The sequence below is a fragment of the Coregonus lavaretus genome (genome assembly GCF_964263955.1).
Source record: "Coregonus lavaretus genome assembly, chromosome: 15".
Lineage (NCBI taxonomy): Eukaryota > Metazoa > Chordata > Actinopteri > Salmoniformes > Salmonidae > Coregonus > Coregonus lavaretus.
In genome coordinates this window covers 25334349-25340348 of record NC_140002.1, presented here as the reverse complement: position 1 = coordinate 25340348, position 6000 = coordinate 25334349, and the positions used below count along the sequence as shown (strand labels likewise).

Below are 6000 nucleotides of genomic sequence, written 5' to 3'. Positions count from 1 at the left end.
GGGCAGAACTGAAAAAGCGTGTGCGAGCAAGGAGGCCTACAAACCTGACTCAGTTACACCAGCTCTGTCAGGAGGAATGGGCCAAAATTCACACAACTTATTGTGGGAAGCTTGTGGAAGGCTACCCGAAATGTTTGACCCAAGTTAAACAATTTAAAGGCAATGCTACCAAATACTAATTCAGTGTATGTAAACTTCTGACCCACTGGGAATGTGATGAAAGAAATAAAAGCTTAAATAAATCATTCTCTCTACTATTATTCTGACATTTCACATTCTTAAAATAAAGTGGTGATCCTAACTGACCTAAGACAGGGAATTCTTACTAAGATTACATGTCAGGAATTGTGAAAAACTGAGTTGAAATGTATTTGGCTAAGGTGTATGCAAACTTCCGACTTCAACCGTATAATTTGTGACAAAATGCTGAATATTAAAGTTAGCAAATATCTTACATGATCATGTGAAATAAAATAACTTCTCAAAACATCTGTCTCCTCTCTCCTCTCCTCTCCTCTCCTCTCCTCTCCCACCATCTGTACCTCAGCTTGGAAAAATAGAGTATGGAGGGAGACTTCCTCGTGGCTAGACCATCTCAGTGTGTGTCTGTGAGTGAGAGAGAGAGAGAGAGAGGGAGGAACAGCCACACGTAGTCAGCCCAGAAGCACAGGGGCAGGCAGGCAGGCTGCTTCCGTGTCTTGATCTGTGTGTGTGGAGGCAGCTACAGCAGCTGAACTGCTCTTGGCCCTGCTGCTCTTTCTCAGTGCCTCTTTGAACCAGAGGTCTGGCTGCCGCGTTGCTCTCTAGTCGCAGTGCTTTGTGTGTTGTCTGTCCAGCTCAACTCTGGCTGGAGTCAGTGCCTCTATAGTGGGAGGTACTGTTTACAGGGCAGTGTCAGCTTCTGGGAAGGAGTCATCAAAACACTTTGTGAGTGAGGCTGCTCAAGACCAGTGCGTTTTGTTTCTGTGAGTACACTTCTTCTCTCCCTCTGTTTCTACTCTCTCCCCCATGCTTGATATCTCAGATGACATAGCCTAGCCCTAGCCTAAATGTTACTATTTTGAGCTATGTTTTAGAGATCTTACAGGGGCATAGGAAACTCAGAGCATTGGAGGCTGTTTAAACAGGAAACTTTGAAGGCATTTGAGGCTTGAGAAAAGTTGTAGGAAACCGTTGAGCTTGAAAATGTAGGTTTTTTATGGCCATATCCGTAAATCTGTTATAGAACAGATATCCACAGATCTTTTAACATTCTACCAGTTAATTTTTTTCTCTGAAGTCACTGCTATAATACTAATGTTGTTTGTCATAGTTCACCAGCAGTTCCTCTCCTTTGGACTCTAGGTTATTTAAAGACTACATTATTTAAAGACTAAGGCAGCAGCTACTCTTCCTGGGGTCCAAATAGGAAACAAAACACAACAAATAAAATACATAATATACATAACACTACATAATACAATACATAATACAATACATAATACAATTCAAATACACAATACAAAATATATAAAAAATGTCTGTGTCTCTTCACAGTCCCCGTGGTGCCGTAAGGTGTTCTTTTATCTTTCCTTTTTTATCTGGTTTTATTGCTAGCTTGAGTTACCTGGGGTGGCAGTGAGTTCCATGTAGTCATTGCTCTATTTAATACTTTGCGTTTCCCAGCCTCTGTTCTGGACCTTGGGACTGTGAAGAGACCTCTGGCTGCATTTCCTTGTGTGGTACCGATGAGTGTCTGAACTGTGCGCCAACTGTTTGAGCAGACAGTTTGTGACCAGTAGTGATGCGATCAATCTCTCCTCAACTTTGAGCCGGGAGAGAAAGGCATGCATACCACTGACATTCACCCTCCGTGTACATCTAAGTGCAATACGTGCTGCTCTTTTCTGGACCAACTGCAATTTTCCTATGTCCTTCTTTGCCGCACCTGACCACACAACTGGGCAGTAGTCAAGGTGCGACAAAACTAGGGCCTGTAGGACCTGCCTGGTTGATTTAGATGAGGTTTAGGGTTGAGTGAGTAATTTGTCCCAAAAACGATGCTTTTAGTTTTTGAGATATTTAGTACCATTTGCTAGTTACCCATTCTAAAACTGATTGGAACTCTATGTTAAGGGTGTCAGTTTAATTTTTTTACTGTCATAGCTGACATGTAAACAGTTGAGTTGTCAGTGTACATAGACACACAGGCTTTATTCAAGGTCAATAGAAGGTCATTAGTAAAAACCTAAAATAATAATGGCCCATGCCGGCTACGTTGTGGTACACCACACTCAACCGAATGTTCATTAGAGAGGCTTCCATTGAAGAAACCCCACTTTGTTCTATAATATAGGTAACTCTCAATTCATGATTAGGCAGAGGATGTAAATCCATAACACCTATGATTTTTCAGCAATAGGTCATGATCAGTGGTTAGAACCGAAAAAAGGACTGGTTTATATCGTTCCTTTTTTACCTGTGAAATCAACAGTTTTTTACATTTAGCTCATTAAATTACTTCACAAATCAGTGTGATGGACAGAAAAGTGTAGCCTATGGCGCAAGATGGCACTACAATTTTGCGGGTGGGGAGAGAGGGTTGAGGAGGAGGCTTGAAGCGCTGGGCATCTGACATGCATTATCTGAATTAGGTCCACAGAATTATACCTAGGAGGAGCGGCTTCTATGGAGGAACTTTGAATGTCCTTTGAGCTAGCTAGCTAACTAACAAGCTTGAGATAGCTAGCTAAGAAGCTTGTGTGTGCGGAGCGACACTAGAATTAAAAACACATCTTACCTTGTTGTTAATAAATCCAACGTGAAATGTGACAACTAGGCCTATAAATCCTTAACTAGCATTGAAAAAGTTAATCCATTCTCCCTATCATCTGAATCACGCTCGCAACGTTAGTACAGTAGCCTATGCTTCGGAGGGGGAGGGGCAGGTAGCCTAAACACGCGCACACACACACAAATTAGGGGGATTAGAACAAAAATGGCTGGAATGTAAAATAGCGTTTTTAACCGGTTCCCATGCTTTTAAAATAACAGTTCTGTTCCGGAATAGTATGGATCACTTTCGTTCCTGGTTCCATTATTTTCCAGTTTTCGGTTCTGTTCCCTGAACCGGTTCCAACCCCTGGTTATGATCAATGATATCAAAAGCTGCACTGAAATCTAACAAAACAGCTCCCACAATCTTATTTTTATACATTTCTTTCAGCCAAGCATCAGTCATTTGTGTCAGTGCCGAGCATGTTGAGTGCCGCATAGCAGGACACATATCAGAGGATGTGATGAAGCAGTGCAATATTCAACCCAACATCCTTTCTCCAACCCACTGCCAAACTGAGGCCAGCCAGGACTCAGGAGCCACCCACCCACTGCCCACGTTCCTACTGTGGTGGTGGATGATGATGCTAAGGGAATGAATCAGGCTCCTTCCTACCAATGTTAGCTACAGTATGTTCAGCTAGCATTAGGCTAATTGTGTACATCTGCTCCCTCAGACAAACACAGAGACACTGAGCCTGGGCTGGGTAGAGAGACAGTACTGGTAGCCCGCCCACATAACCTGTTTTACTGTACCTTCCCTTTGAGCTCAGGACACACAGTTCATAGAGGGAAGTCTCCCACTGTTTGACATTATAGACTGTAAAACGTTTGAAGTTAAGCTTTCTGTAGACTGGTTTCATAGGGTAACTTGCTTATGACTATGAGATCAGTAGTGTTGGTTTGGTCGTTGTAACTCACTGAACGTCTGTTGTTAAAAGGATAGCCTAGCTGTGTTATCCATACAGTTTGTTGTCTCCCCTTCAGGTGTAGGCAACTAGATTCAGCCATGGGCCAATTTTTGTCGGAGCTGTTGGTCAGGGGGATTTAACATAATTATAATAACTCCTGAGTGGCGCAGTGGTCTAAGGCACTGCATCGCAGTGCTAACTGTGCCACTAGAGATCCTGGTTCGAATCCAGGCTCTGTCGCAGCCGGCCGCGACCGGGAGACTCATGGGCGGCGCACAATTGGCCCAGCGTCGTCTAGGGTAGGGGAGGGAATGGCCGGCAGGGATGTAGCTCAGTTGATAGAGCATGGCGTTTGCAACGCCAGGGTTGTTCGATTCCCACGGGGGGCCAGTATAAAAAAAAGATGTAATCACTAACTGTAAGTCGCTCTGGATAAGAGCGTCTGCTAAATGACTAAAATGTAAATGTAAAATGTAATAAATTGGGCACAACTAAGCCCAAAAAGAGATTGTATTAGAAAATAACGATAATTTCATACCTTGATTACATTGAGACACGATCACGTCTCTTTGGTGAACAGATTTCTTAAATTATACAATGTTTTTGCTGAATTCTTGGTGGGTCGCTCCACCTTAAAAAGCACAAGAAAGAGGATTTCGACACCCACCATCTCAGATTGTTCTGAAATCGTTTATGTTGTTAGAAACAGATAAGATTAGCATTCCTGCATATTGTTTTGTTGAAGTATAATTTGATCTCTGAGAAATTAAGCTAATTGATTGCACCCAAATTTGTCATTTTAATGTATAGGATTCATATGCTCTGGCACCCCAATGGTGGAACAAGCTCCCCCACGACGCCAGGACAGCGGAGTCACTGACCACCTTCCAGAGACACTTGAAACCCTACCTCTTTAAGGAATACCTGGAATAGTATAAAAGTAATCCTTCTACCCCTCCCTCCCCCACCCCCCCATAAAAAAATAATAATAAAAAAAGTGGTTGTCCCACTGGCTATCATAAGTTGAATGCACCAATTTGTAAGTCACTGAATAAGAGTGTCTGCTAAATGATGTAAATGTAAATATAATATTCAATAAATATAGCACCTAAGATCTAAATTAGACCTAACCTTTTTCGAACAATGACTTAGACATGAGGAATCCAAAGAAATGGTTGAAAGCCACCCACAGACCCCCCCACACCCCACGCCAATCCCACCCCAACAACCAGTATATAGCATCAGTTCTCTATGTTTGACAAGTAGTATGGAGCTATGGCTCGGAGTATTGTTTCTTTATCCTATGTAATGTATTCCCAGTGAATTTGGTGTTGTTTTTTCCCCTGTTTGAAGAAATTAGTAATTGAAGTTGTTAGGTTTATGTCCCATCCTACATCCTGATATTACCAGGTTCTGACCACTAGATGTTGCTGTTCCAGCTATTGGGTGAACTATAAAGGGATAGTTCAGCCACATTACAAAATTATATTTTGGTTTCCTTACCCTGTAAACAGTCTATGGACAAGGTATGACAGCAACCCATGCTTTGGTTATGTTACCTATGTTAGCAGTTTCAAACTTCATGTCCAAATCATCCTAAAGTATCTACAAATTGATTGTGTGACTCAATGAGGTTGCTTAGGTGATTTGGATATCAAGTGCAAAAATGCTAACAGGTACCATTGACTTGCATTGGATTTGTGCCACAAATGCAAAATAATTTGCATTTGAACAGAGGCCAGGTAAACAAAACCAAAGCATGGGTTGCTGTCATACCTTGTCCATAGACTGCTTACAGGGTAAGGAAACCAATATGTCATTTTGTAATTTGGGTGAACTATCCTTTTATCATAAAAAAAAGTTAGCACCGAATAGCAGTGGTCAGAACCTGGTAATATCAGGATGTAGGCTAGGACATAAACCTTACAACTTCAATAACTATTTTTTTCTGAACAGGGAAAAGAAACCACCAAATTCACTGAGAATACATTAGCCTACATATGATGAAGAAACAATACTCAGAGCCGCAGCTCCTTACTACTTGTCAGACATAGAGAACTGATATGTTTTACTCGCCTGTTGCTCACCCCTGAATTAGAGGATGTCTCAGAAGTGTTCCTCTCACATCTTAATCCCAAACTGATAAGAAATGTCCGTTGGCACAAGCATTCCTTATCTAAACTCAGCAGCCTGGATTGTTGTTAGCCCTACAGATGTAGGATCTTAATTTGATCACACAAACATGTAGTGTATTCAAGGTTTAAAAAGGCTTCTG

At 41.8% G+C, this 6000-nt stretch overlaps 1 protein-coding gene across 1 annotated transcript in view; it reads left to right on the top strand.

Moving 5' to 3' along the window:
* Window positions 1-940: 940 nt before the first annotated feature.
* The window catches only part of LOC311142715 (cytospin-B-like), a gene marked incomplete at its 3' end in the record, with an annotated part of 154658 nt that continues 149598 nt past the window's right edge, over window positions 941-6000 (top strand). Inside the window, exon 1 of the mRNA XM_084178374.1 lies at window positions 941-965. The remainder of the gene's footprint in view (window positions 966-6000) is intronic.